Source organism: Choloepus didactylus, assembly GCF_015220235.1.
Source record: "Choloepus didactylus isolate mChoDid1 chromosome 11 unlocalized genomic scaffold, mChoDid1.pri SUPER_11_unloc4, whole genome shotgun sequence".
Taxonomy (NCBI): domain Eukaryota; kingdom Metazoa; phylum Chordata; class Mammalia; order Pilosa; family Megalonychidae; genus Choloepus; species Choloepus didactylus.
Window position 1 is genome coordinate 771,329 of NW_023637581.1, and position 13,529 is coordinate 784,857.

A 13,529-nucleotide genomic window follows, 5' to 3' on the forward strand; every position below is an offset into this window, starting at 1 on the left:
ATTGCTTTAAACATTCAGGATATTAAGTCCTTATCTGATATGTGGTTTCTAAATATTGTCTCCCATTGTGTAGGCTGCCTTTTCACATTTTTAACAAAGTCCTTTTATGTACAAATATGTTTGATTTTGAGGAGATCCCATTTGTCTATTTCTCCTTTGGTTGCTTGTGCTTTTGGTGTAAGGTCTAGGAAACCACCTCCTGTCACAAGATCTTTAAAATATAGCCCTATGTTTTCTTCTAAGAATCTTATGGTCTTAGCACTTATGCTTAGGTCTTTGATCCACTTGGAGTTAATTTTTGTATGAGGTATGAGGTAGGAATTCTCTTTTATTCTTTTGGAAATGGATATCCAGTTCTCCAAACACCATTTGTTGAAGAAGCTGCTCTGTTCCAGTTGGTTTGGCTTCACTGCCTTATCAAAGATCAATTTTCCATAGATGCTATAGTCTATTTCTGAACACTCAATTCAATTCCATTGGTTGGTATCTCTGTCCTTATGCCAGTACCATGCTGTTTTGAGAACTGTAGCTTTGTAATATGCTTCAAAGTCAGGTAGTGTGAGACCTCTCACTTCATTCCTCTTTTGCAAGATATTTTTGGCTATTTGGGGTGCCTTGCCCTTCCAAATAAATTTGGTTATTGGTTTTTCTGTTTCTGCAAAGTAAGTTGCTGGGATTTTAATTGGTATTGCATTGAATCTATAAATGAGTTTAGGTAGAGTTGACATCTCCATTATATTTAGTCTTACAATTCAAAAACTTGGTAAATTTTTCAGTATTTTTAGGTCCTGTTCAATGTCTTTTAGCAGTTTCTTGTAGTTTCCATTATGTAGGTTTTTTGTGGCCTTTGTTAAGTTTATTCCTAAATACTTGATTATTTTGGTTGCTATCATAAATGGATTTTTAAAATTTCTTCCCCGTGTTGCACATTACTTGTATATAAGAACACTACAGATTTTTGCATGTTGATATTTTAGCCTACTACTTTGCTGTATTCATTGATTAGCTCTAGTAGCTTTGCTGTAGATTTTTCTGGATTTTTTACGTATAGAATCATGTCATCTGCAATCAGTGAAAATTTTACTTCTTCTTCTCCAATTTGGATGCCTCTTATTCCTTTTCCTTGCCTGCTTGCTCTAGCTAGAACTTCAAGCATGATGTTGAGTAACAATGGTGACAGTTGGCATCCCTGTCTTGTTCCTGATTTTAGAGGGAAAGCTTTCAAGCTCTCCCCATTGAGTATGATTTTAGCTGTGGGTTTTTATATGTTGCCTTTATCATATTTAGACAGTTCCCTTCTATTCTTATTCTTTGAAGTGTATTCTTCAAGAAATGATGTTGAATTTTGTCAAATGCCTTTTTTGCATCAATTGAGATGATCATGTGTTTCTTTTGCTTTGATTGATTGATGTGGTGTATTACATTAATTGATTTTCTTGTGTTGAACCAGCCTTGCATGCCTGGAATTACACCCCCCTTGGTCATGGCATATAATTCTTTTAATATGCTTCTGAATTCTATTTGTATTTTGTTGAGGACTTTGCATCTGTATTCACTAAAGAGATTGATCTATAGTTTTCTATTTTTGTAGTGTCTTTGATTTTGGTATTAGGGTGATGTTGGCTTCATAGAATGAGTTGGGGAGCTTTCTCTGTTCTTCAATTTTTTTTTGAAGAGCTTGAGAAGGATTGGTATTAATTCTTTCTTGAATGCTTGGTAGAATTCACATGTGAAGACAACTGGTCCTGGGGTTTTCTTTTTTGGGAGCTTTTTGAAGACTGACTCAATGTCTTTGTTTGTGATTCATTTGTTAAGGTTGTCTACTTCTTCTCAGATCAATGTTGGTTGCTTATGCTTTTCTAGGAGGTTGTCCATTTCAAGTAAGTTGTCCAGTTTATTAGCATATAGTTGCTCATAGTATCTTCTCATTAACTCTATTTTGGCAGGGTCAGTGGTTATGTTTCCTTTCCCATTTCTGATTGCATTTATTTGCCTTTGCTCTCCTTCTCTCTCTCTCACTCTTGCTCTCACACTCACTCTTGCTCACTCTTGCTCTCTCTCTCTTTGTTAGCCTAGCTAGGGGTCCATCAATTTTGCTGATTTTCTCAAAGAACCAGCTTCTGGTTAGTTGATTCTCTATATTGTTTTCCCATTCTCAATTTCATTTATTTCTTCTCTAATCGTTTTTGTTTCTTTCCTTCTGTTTGCTTTAGGGTTTATTTGCTGTTCTTTCTCTAGTTCCTCCAGGTGGACAGTTAATTCCTCAATTTCTGTTCTTTATTCTCTTTTAATATAGGCATTTAGGGCAATAAATTTCCATCTTAGCACTGCCTTTTCTGCATCCCACGTTTTGATATGTTGTGTTTTCATTGTCATTTGCCTCAAGATATATACTAATTTCTCTTGTAATTTCTTCCCTTACCCACTGGTTTTCTAAGAGTGTGCTTTTTAGTCTCCATATATTTGTGAATTTTACAATCTTCTGCCTGTTATTTATTTCCAACTTCATTCCATTATTATCTGAGGTAGTGTTTTTTATAATATCAATATTTTAAATTTGTTGAGACTTGCTTTGTGACCCAGCATGTGGTCTGCCCCAGAGAATGTTCCATGAGCACTTGAGAAACATGTGTATCCTGGTGTTGTGGAGTATAGTGTTCTATAAATGCCTGTCAAGTCTAGTTCATTTATCATACAATTCAACATCTGCATTTCCTTGTTGATGCTCTGTCTAGATGTTCTATCTGTGGATCAGAGCAGTGTATTGAAGTCTCCAACTATTATTGTGGAGTTACCTACTTCCCCTTTCAGTGATTACAGTGTTTGCCTAATGAATTTTGGGGCACTTGGGCTTGATGCATAAGTATTTATGATTGTTATGTTTTCTTGATGAATTGACCCTTTTGTTAATATATGGTATCATTTGTCTCTTCTAATTGTTTTACTTTTGAAGGCTACTTTGCCTCATATCTATATAGCTACTCCCATTTTTTTCTGGTTGCTGTTTGCATGAAATATCTTTTTCCAACCTTTCACTTTCAGCCTATTTTTGTTGTGTCTAAGGTGAGTTTCTTGTAGACAGCATATAGATGGGTCCTGTTTTATAATCCATTCTGCCAGTCTGTGTCTTTTTATTGGGGTGTTTTATCCATTAACATTTACTTTTATTATTGTAAGGGCAGTACTTTCTTCTATCATTTTGTCTTTTGGATTTTATATGTCATGTCTTATTTATTCCTCTGTCTCTTTTGTACCCTTCCCAATAATCTTCATTTGTACACTCTTCTCCAAAACTCTTTCTCCTGCCTTTTTCTATCAGCCTGTAGCACTCACTTTAGTATTTCTTGTAGCACTGATCTCTTATTCATGAACTCTCTCAGTGTCTGTTTTTCTGGAAATATTTTAATCTCTCCCTCATTTTTGAAGGACAGTGTTGCTGGATATAGAATTCTTGGTTGGCAGTTCTTCTCTTTCAGTAACTTAAATATATCCTACCACTGTCTTCTTGCTTCCATGGTTTCTTCAGCAAATTCTGCACATAGTCTTATCAAGCTTCCCTTGTATGTGATGGATTGCTTTTTTCTTGCTGCTTTCAGAATTCTCTGTTTTTGACATTGGACAATTTGATCAGTGTCTTGGAGTATGTCTATTGGGGTGTATTCTGCTTGGGGTACACTGTACTTCTTGAATCTCTAATTTTCTGTCTTTCATAAGAGTTGGGAAATTTTCAGTGATTATATCTTCTCTTATTCTTTATGTCCCTTTTCCCCTCTCTTCTTCCTCTGGGACACACAAACATGTATATATATGCATTTCATGTTGTCAGTCAGCTCCCAAAGACCCTGCTCATATTTTTCCCTTCTTTTCACCATCTGTTCTTTCATGTGTGTGAATTCAGTTGTCTGGTCTTCCAATTCACTGATCCTTTCTTCTGCCTGTTCAAATCTACTGTTGTATGCCTCCATGGTCTTTTTCATCTCCATTATGCTCTTTGTTCCCATAAGTTCTGCCATTTGCTTTTTCAAGTTTATGAATTCTTCCTTATGGTCATCCAGTGTCCTCCTTATATCCTTCATCTCTTCTGCTATGTCTTCCCTCAGTTCATTGACTTCAATTTTGAATTGATTTAGCTTTGTTTGAACATCTCCAATTAGTTCTTCCTTCAGTTCATTGCATTTATTTAGCAATAACTGTTTCAACTCCTGTGCTGTGATTGAACTATTAGTTTGTTCCTTTGGCTGGTCCATATTTTCATGTTTCCTAGTATGTCTCATTATCTTAAGCTGTCTATGCATCTGTCTTTCTTGATTAGTTAATTCTGGAGCTTGCATTCACTCCTTTACCTAGGGTTTTCTTGTTGGTTGGCTTTGTTCTCTAACCCTGGTGTTCAGTTCAGCCTATAATAGACCTTTAACTTAGATTCTGTTTAGTTGATCAGAATTTTCCACCTCTTGTTTTTCTGTTTCCTGCCCTGCCCCTAGGTAGCCTTCTTGTGTGATGGTCCCTTAGATATTGTCAACCCCAGTCAGGTTTTCCCAGACCAGAGTGGCCCAGGTGTCAGGAGGAGTGTACGGCATTTCCTTGAGAATGAGATTCTCTTGTGAGGCCTTTAGAGTGTATGTTTCTCCTATGCTGTCCAGCAGGTGGTGCTTGCCAGCCTGCAGTTACCCCCCCAGTCTAAAATGTGGAGCCTTTAGTTCTCCTGGTGACCCTGACCCTGACCCTGTTGGGAGTGTGGCTTACTGAAGCTGGTTTCTGAATTCCAGCCACTGGGATCTGAGTTTCCAGAAGGAGGACTGCTACTGGAGCTTGGCCACACCCCCTTTTCTTGGGAAGTTATGATGTTTAGCAAATTTTCTCTGCTACTAAACTTATTGCTTTGTCTCTCAGACCTATATTAGCTTTGCTCTTTCCTGGGCCCAAAGTGCATGTTTTTGAAGCTCTCTGTGATGGGTTTCTTAGAATAATTGTTTTAGAAAAAGAGAAAAGGATAAAAAAAAAAGTAAAAGAAAAAGAAGGGCCCAGTATGAACTATTTACAGTCCTATTGAAATGCTAATAGACAAGATTTTTGAGGGCCATTAAGGAAAAATCAGGAAAGCAGAGAAACTGTTTGTTCAGATAAGGGTCCTCCCCCTCAGGATTTGCATATGCACCTGATACTGTTTAAGCCCTGCCCTTCTCCATATTATGTTCACCTGAACTCCAAAAAGTCTCTGTTTTTATTTTTGTTTTTTTTTTTTCCTGTTTTTGCTAGCCCTATATCCTCTCCACTGGCTGACTGCTCCCAGATTCTCTGGTGTCTGGTCTCAGTCTACCTATGTTTGGAATTTTTGATCAGCAGTCTGAGTTTTCAGTCAGAGCTGCAACTGTTGTTCTCCCTCCTGGTTCCCAGAACAGATGGCCCCTCCTCCCACAGGACTGTGCCTGGCAGGAGTTGGGGATGTGAGTCCCCTGGCCATGAGAACTTACAGATTTTGCTGATCTCAGTTGTTCCACACTTCGTTGTATGAAGTATGCCCAAAGTCAAATTGCTCTGTGGTGTCTGGTCCAAGCAGTTCCTGGCTTTCTACCAACTCCCTGGAGGAGTAACTAAAACCCATGCATCACCACTCTGTCATCTTGCCCCACCCTCTTGTTGGTAGGGTTTGGATGACTTATTCAAGCTCTTTAGTTGCAATTAGTCTGTTGAGGGCTTCTATTTCTTCTTGAGTCAGTGTAAGTTGTTTGTAGGTTTCTAGGGTGTTGCCCATTTCATCTAAATTGCCAAGTTTGTTGGCATACAGTTGTTCTTGGTATCCTCTTTTGATTATTTTTATGTCTACAGGATTCATGGTCATGATCCCCCTTGTCATTTCTGATTTTGTTTGCATCTTCTTTCCTTTTGTCTTAGTCTTCCTGTGATGGTTAGGTTTGTGTGTCAACTTGGCCAGGTAATGGTGCCCAGGTGTCTGTCCAAGCAAGCACTGGCCTAACCATTACTGCAAGGACATTTGTGTCTGGTTAATAAACCAAAAGACTGGTTTGTTAAATCATTAGTCAGTTGGCTGCAACTATGACTGATTATATCAGCAAAGGTTGTGTCTTCTACAATGAGAATTCTATCAGCTGGATTTAATACAATCAGTTGAAGACTTTTAAGTCAGAGAGATAGAGGACCTTCTTCATTGGCCAGCCAGTAAAGCATTTCCTGAGGAGTTCATTGAACACCTTCATTGGAATTGTCTTAGGAATTCATCAAACATCATTGGAGTTGCCAGTTTGCTCCCTGCTCTATGGAGTTTGGACTTGTACATACCCAAGTTGTGTGAGACACTTTTATAAAATTATATAATTGTAGATATCTCTTTTTGCTTACATTTCCCTGGAGAACACTAAATAAAACTTGGAACCAGGACTGCTTCTTGAGAAACAGAATCTTAAAATGGGCTTTTAAAATTGGTTTTCTACTCTGATTAGATTCAAATCACTAATGACTCCATTTCCAATAATCAAGATGGCACTGACAGTCCATGCAGTGAGTTGGCAATGGAAAGATGCAAAATATCACTGTTTAATACTTCTAATCATACTCTTGTATGAAGCAAGGCTCTGGGTGACAGTGTTTTGACACCTTAACAGAATTTCACAGAATTAAGAGGTATAATGATGTTGGCTGGTGGCTCTTAGTTATGCTGGATAAAGTTATAAGAGAAAGGGATGAGCTAAATGTTTCAAACTGAAAGTTGCATGACATATGACAGATGTAAAAGTTTCTACATTTGCCCTGAAAGACAATCTTATTTCCTTTGACCACATACTTGAGATTTCTGAAAGCCACACCCAGAGTCTTATTGTGTGAGTCACAGATTTACATCATAAACTAAAATCTCAAACTTTCAGGGTATCTGCTATTAAAGTAAAGGCATTGATTGGAAAAGAATGGGATCCTGAAACTTGAGATGGGGATATATGGATTGATAATAATGGAAGTAAGGACATTGGAGCCCTGGATTCTGCTGAGACTTTGTTAGACATATCTGTCATGGTCTGTCCTGAGGAAAGATCCCCCATCCAGTCTGTCTTGAGACAGCTACCCCACCTACAGCCTGCTTTGAGGAAACAGCTTCCTGACTTTTAGTTTACCCTGAGGAGCCTGCCATCCAAGTTCCACCTAAAGAGATTAAACCTTCAGTGCCTGCTAAACCCATAATCACCTCCCCTCAAGAAGCAGCCCTCACTCCTCTGGAGAGATTAATCTGGATTCATGAGATGAAATTTCCACACAATGTTCTGAGATACATGGCTTGAGGGATACTCCTAACTCTTTTCATGACCCACCCCCACCACCAGTTTTTGCTTCAAGACTTATAACTAAAGTCCCAACAGACCCCAAAGGGTGAGGTACAATGTGTGACCCATGAGGAAGTATGCTATACTCCAAAAGAACTGTATGAGTTTTCAAAGTTATACAGACAGACATCAGGGAAATATGCATGGGCATGAATATTAAGTATGTGGGATGATGGTACAAGGAATATAAAGATGGATCAGGCTGAATTTATTGATATGAGCCCAATACACAGAAATTCTGCATTCAGAGTTGTAGCTTGAGGAGTTAGAAAGGGTTTTGTTTGGGTGGTTGGCTGACATGTGGATCAAAAGGTGCCCAACATTACCTGAGGTTGAAATGACAGAACTGCCCAGATATAATGTAGAGGATGGGATTCAAAGACTTTGAAAGATTGGAATGTTAAAGTGTATTTATCATGGAAGATCAACACATCCTCTTGTACCTTGTTTGCAGCTATTGAGCTGGCAAATGCTTTTTTCTCAATAGCTGTTAGTAAGGACCACTAGAAACAGTTTGCATTCAGCTGACAAGGTCAGCAGTATACATTCATTGTGCTACTTCAGGGGTATATCAGCTCTTCAGCCCTATGTCATAACATTGTCTGCAGGGAACTTGATCATTTCTCCCTCCCACAAGACATCACACTGACCCGTTATATTGATAATATCATGTTGATTGGACCTAGTGAGCAAGAGGTAGCAAGTACTCTTGAACTGTTGGTAAGGTATTTGCATGTCAGAGGATGGGAGATAAATCCAACAAAAATACAGGGAACTTCCATGTCAGTAAAATTTCTAGGTGTCCAGTGGTGTGGGGTATGTCAAGATAGCCCATCTAAGGTGAAGGATAAGCTATTGCATCTGGTCCACCCTTTGACCAGAAAAGAGTCACAACACTTAGTTGGCCTCTTTAGATTTTTGTGAAAACATATTCCTCATTTGGGTGTGCTACACCAGCCCATTTAATGAGTGACCAGGAATCTTCGAGTTTTGTGTGGGGACTGGAAAAAGTTGGGGTGATGGAACAGGTTCAGGCTCCTGTGGAAGCTGCTTTGCCACTTGAACCATGTGATCCAGGTGATCCAATGGTGCTGGAAATGGCAGTGGCAAATATAGAGGCTGTTTGGAGCTTTTGGTAGGCTCCTATATGAGAATCACAATGCAGACCCTGAGGAATTTGGAGTAAAGCTTTACCATCCTCTGCAGATAACTACTCTCCATTTGAGAAATAGCTATTGGCCTGCTATTGGGCCTTAGTAGAGACAGAATGCTTAACCATGGGCCCACCAACTTTCCATGAGACCTGAGTTACCTATAATGAGCTGAGTGTTGTGTGACCTGTGAAGCCATAAAGTTGGGCATGCACAACAGCACTCATCATAAAATGGAAATGGTATATATGAGATAAAGCTTAAGTGGGTACTGAAGGCACAAGTAAGTTATATGCAGAAGTGGTCCAAATGCCCATAGCCCCTACTCCTTCCAGTTTAACTTCTTTTTCCCAGATCACAGCTATGGCATCTTGGGGAGTTCTTTACAATCAGTTGACTGAGGAAGAGAAAACTCAGGTGTGGTTTACAGGTGGTTCTGCACAAAAAGCAGGCAGCCACTGAAAGTGGACAGCTGCAGCACTACAGCCCCTTTCTAGGATGTCCCTGAAGGACAGTGGTGAGGGAAAATCCACCCAGTGGGTGAAACTTAGAGCAGTACACCTTGTTCACTTTGCTTGGAGGGAGAACTGGTCAAATGTTCATTTGTATACTGATTCATTGGCTGTTGCTAATTTTTTGGCTGGATGGTCAAGGATTTGGAAGGAACATGATTGGAAAATTGGCAACAAAGAGGAATGTGGATAGACCTTTCTGAGTGAGCAAAGAACATGAAGATATTTGTGTCCCATATGAATACTCACCAGAGGGTAACTTCAGCAGAGGATGATTTTTATAATCAAGTGGCTAAGATGACCTGTTTGGTTGATACCAGTCTCTTCCCCAGAAACTCCTGTCATTGCCCAGTGGGCTGATGAACAAAGTATTCATGGTGGTAGGGATGGAGATTATGCATGGGATCAGCAACATGGACATCTACTCACTAATGCCAACCTGGACACAGACACTGCTGAGTGCCCAGTATGCCAGCAACAGAGACCTATATTCAGTCCCCAATATAGCAGGTGGTAGATTGATTACATTGAAACAGTTCCACCATGGAAGGAGCAGCAATGTTTTCTCCTTGGAATAGACACATACTCCAGATATGGGATTGCCTTCCCTGCATGCAATGCTTCTGCCAAAACTACCATCCATGGACTTAATGGAATGCCTTATCCACCATAATGGTATTCTGCACAGCATTGCTTCTGTTCATGGAACCCATTTCATAGCAAATGAAGTGAGGGAATGGGCACATGCTCATGGAATTCCCTGGTCTTCCCATATCCCCTGTCATGCAAAGGCAGCTGGATTGGGATAACAGTGGAATGGCCTGTCAAAGACTCAATTACATGCCAAAAAGTTGGCAATATCTTGCAGGGCTGGGGCAGTGTTCTCCAGGAGGCTGTGTATGCTGTGAATCAGCATCCACTCTATGGTGCTGTTTCTTACATAGCCAGAATTCATGGGTTCAGAAATCAAGGGGTGGAAAGAGGAGTTGCACTACTATTTTTGTTTCCTGTCCCTGCAAGCTTATGTTCTGCTTGTTTACATGTCTTAGTTCCAAAAGGAGAAGAGCTTCCACCAGGAAACACAACAGTAATTCCTTTGAACTGGGAGTTAAGACTGCCACCTGACCACTTTGGGCTTCTTATGCCTCTGAATCAACAGGTAAGGAAGGGGATTACTGTACTGGCTGAGGTAATTGATCCTGACTATCAAGGGGAAATAACACTGCAAGTACACAATGGAGATAAAGAAGAGTTTTCCTGGAATAAGGCAATCCCCTAGGGTGTCTCTTAGTACTACAGGCCCTGTGATTAAAGTCAATGGAAAACTGCAGCAACCCAACCCAGGCAGGACTACCAATGGGAAAGAAACTTCAGGAATGAAGATTTATATCACCCCACCAGGCAAAGAACCATGGCCACCTGAAGTGCTTGTTGAGGTAAAGGGAACATGGAACGGATAGTGGAAGAAGGTAGTGATAAACTTATGCTATGAGCACATGACCAATTCAGAAACCAGGACTATGATAGCATGACTATTTCCTCCTTATTTCATTATGAGTATGTTTGTATTTGTAAAGCAAACATCTTTGCTTTCTTCTCTATCTTATCCCATTATCATATGTCATAAGCTGCATTGTTCATTTTGCTGTGTTTATGTTGAAGGAAATCAATTTTAAGAGAGTTACTGTCACCCAAGGGCTTATACCCTATTCTGGAGATATTTAGTGTGTTTCTGGTTGTATGCAGGACAGCAGAGTATTGTTAGGCAAAATATGTGTCTGTTACTGTTCTCTACTTAGAGATAAATATGGTTTAAGGTGATGTGTAAAACTGCCAAGTTGACAAGGGGTGGACTGTGATGGTTAATTTCATGTGTCATCTGGGCCAGGTGATAGTGTCCAGGTGTCTGGTCAAACAAGCACTGTTTTAACCATCACTGCAAGGACATTTGTGGCTGGTTAATGAACTAGAAGGCTGTTTTATTAAATCATCAGTCAATTGGCTGTAGCTGTGACTGATTACATCAATGAGGGGTGTGTCTTCCACAATGAGAGGATTCAGTCAGCTGGATTTAATCCAATCAGTTGAAGACTTTTAAGGAAGACAGAGGACCTTCTTCTTTGGCTAGCCAGCAAAGTGTTTCCTGGGGAGTTCATTGAAGTTGCCATCTCTTTTCCTGAGGAGTTCATCAAACATGTTCATTGAAGTTGCCAGTTCACTACCTAAGGCGTTTATCAAACATCTTCATTGGAGTTGCCAGTTTGCAGCCTTCCCTATGGGATTTGGACTCATGCATACACACTGTTGTGTGAGACACTTTTATAAAATCTTATATTTATACATATCTCTTGATTATGTTTCCCTAGAGAACCCTGATACATAGGGATTTGACAATGGGGATCTTGACAGGGATGATAGAAAAACAATGGTGTTAATAAAGGGAAATCTACCTGAAATGTTGGGTCAGATGCTTGGATTTTAAAATACTATTAGCAGGAGAGGATCTAAGATGGCAGCATAGAGAGGAGTGAAGCTAAATAGTTTCCTTGGAACAACTAAAAGAAACCAGAAACAACTAATAAATCTGAAATAATTGCAGGGGGACAAACATTACCATCCACTCATCATACACCAACCTGTATTGGGAGGAATGCCTGAGATCACAGCATAAAATCTGTAAGTAAAGAGTGTGGATCCAAATTGGGAGACCCTTCTCCCACAGCCTGAGCTACAGGGCATCATGGTGCCAGAGCAAAGTTTTCTCTCAGCAAGTGAATATAGCTGAGCTGAACTCCAACTGGGGTTTTAATTAGTGAGTGTGAACTGCTCACTACAAGGTGCATGTCCTCAACAAGTAGTCAGAGGCTTTGGGTGGTGACTGACCTTGGAGAGATGGAGGGTCACCTTGGACTGGCTCTGTTCCTTTTTTGACTCAGTGGAGAAAGCCCCAGACATTTTCAGTTCCCAGTTCTGTGACCCAGACAAGAATATAGCACAGGCAGAGAGAAACCGTTGAAATGCTAATGACCTCCCCCTTGGGTGTCTATCTTCTCTAAGAGGAAAGAGGTGGGCCCAGCTCTACTACCTGCCTTTCATTCAGAACTTACACCAGTCAAGCATTATAGGCTAACAGGCACCACCTGCTGAGAAGAAAAGCACAGTGACCAGAGGCATCAGAGGGTGTACCAATTTTCTAAGACATACCCTCAGAGAAACTGGATACTGAATATTTCTTCCTTCTGGGACCTTAGCCAATTCTGGTCCAGGGAGGCCTGATTGGGGTAACCAAGGAAACTATGCCTAGACAACAGAAAACTACAACCTACACCAAGAAAAATGAGGTTTTGGCCCAGTCGGGAACAAACTTGCACTTCAACTGTGATGCAGGAAATGAAACAACTAATAATAACTGAATTCAAAAAGTTTAGGGAAGGTATGGCAAAAGAGATGAACCATATCATGAAAACACAGGATGTACATAAGGTAGATATTGAAAGTTCAAAAAACCAACTGGCAGAATCTATGGAAATGAAAAGCACAACACAAGAGATGAAAGACACAGTGGAAACAAACAACAGCAGATCTCAAGATGCAGAAGAAAACACTCAGGAACAGGAAAACAAGGCACCTGAAAGCCTACACACAAAAGAACAGATAGAGGAAAGAACAGAAAAATATAAGCATAACCTCTGGGAACTTAAAGACAAAATGAAAAGCAAGAATTTACATGTCATTGTTGTCCCAGAAGGAGAAGAGAAGGGAAAAGGAGAAGAAGCAATAATAGAGGAAATAATCAATGAAAATTTCCCATCTCTTATGAAAGACATAAAGTTATGGATCCAGGATGTGCAGTGTACCCCAAACAGAATAGATCTGAATAGGCCTATGCCAAGACACTTAATAATAGTTTATCAAACATCAAAGATAAAGAGAGAATCCTGAAAGCAGCAAGAGAGAAATGATCTATCACATACAAAGGAAGCTTGATAAGACTGTGTGGGTTTCTCAGTAGAAATCACGGAGGCAAGAAGGAAGTGGGGTGACATATTTAAGGTACTGAAAGAGAAAAACCACGAATCAAGAATCCTATACCTGGCAAAACTATCCTTCAGATATGAGGGAAAGCTTAAAATATTCTCTAACAGACAATGACCGAGTTTGTGAACAAGAAACCTGCTCTACAGGCAACACTAAAAGAAGCACTGCAGATAGAAAGGAAAAGACAGGAGTGAGAGGTTTGGAAAACAATTTTTGGGGATAGTAGCACAGCAATGTAAATACACTGAACAAAAGATGACTGTGAATATGGTTGAAAGAGGAAGGCTGGGATCATGTGGGACACCAGAACAAAAGACGAATGATAAAGACTGGGACTGTGTAACTCAGGGAAAGCTAGGATACTCAACAATTGTAATAAAAGGTACAAATATGTTTTTACATGAGGTAGAACAAATGAATGTCAACATTGCAAGTTGTTAAAAATAGGGTGGGATTGGGGGGAAAATACAATCAATGAAAACTAGAGGCTAGAATTA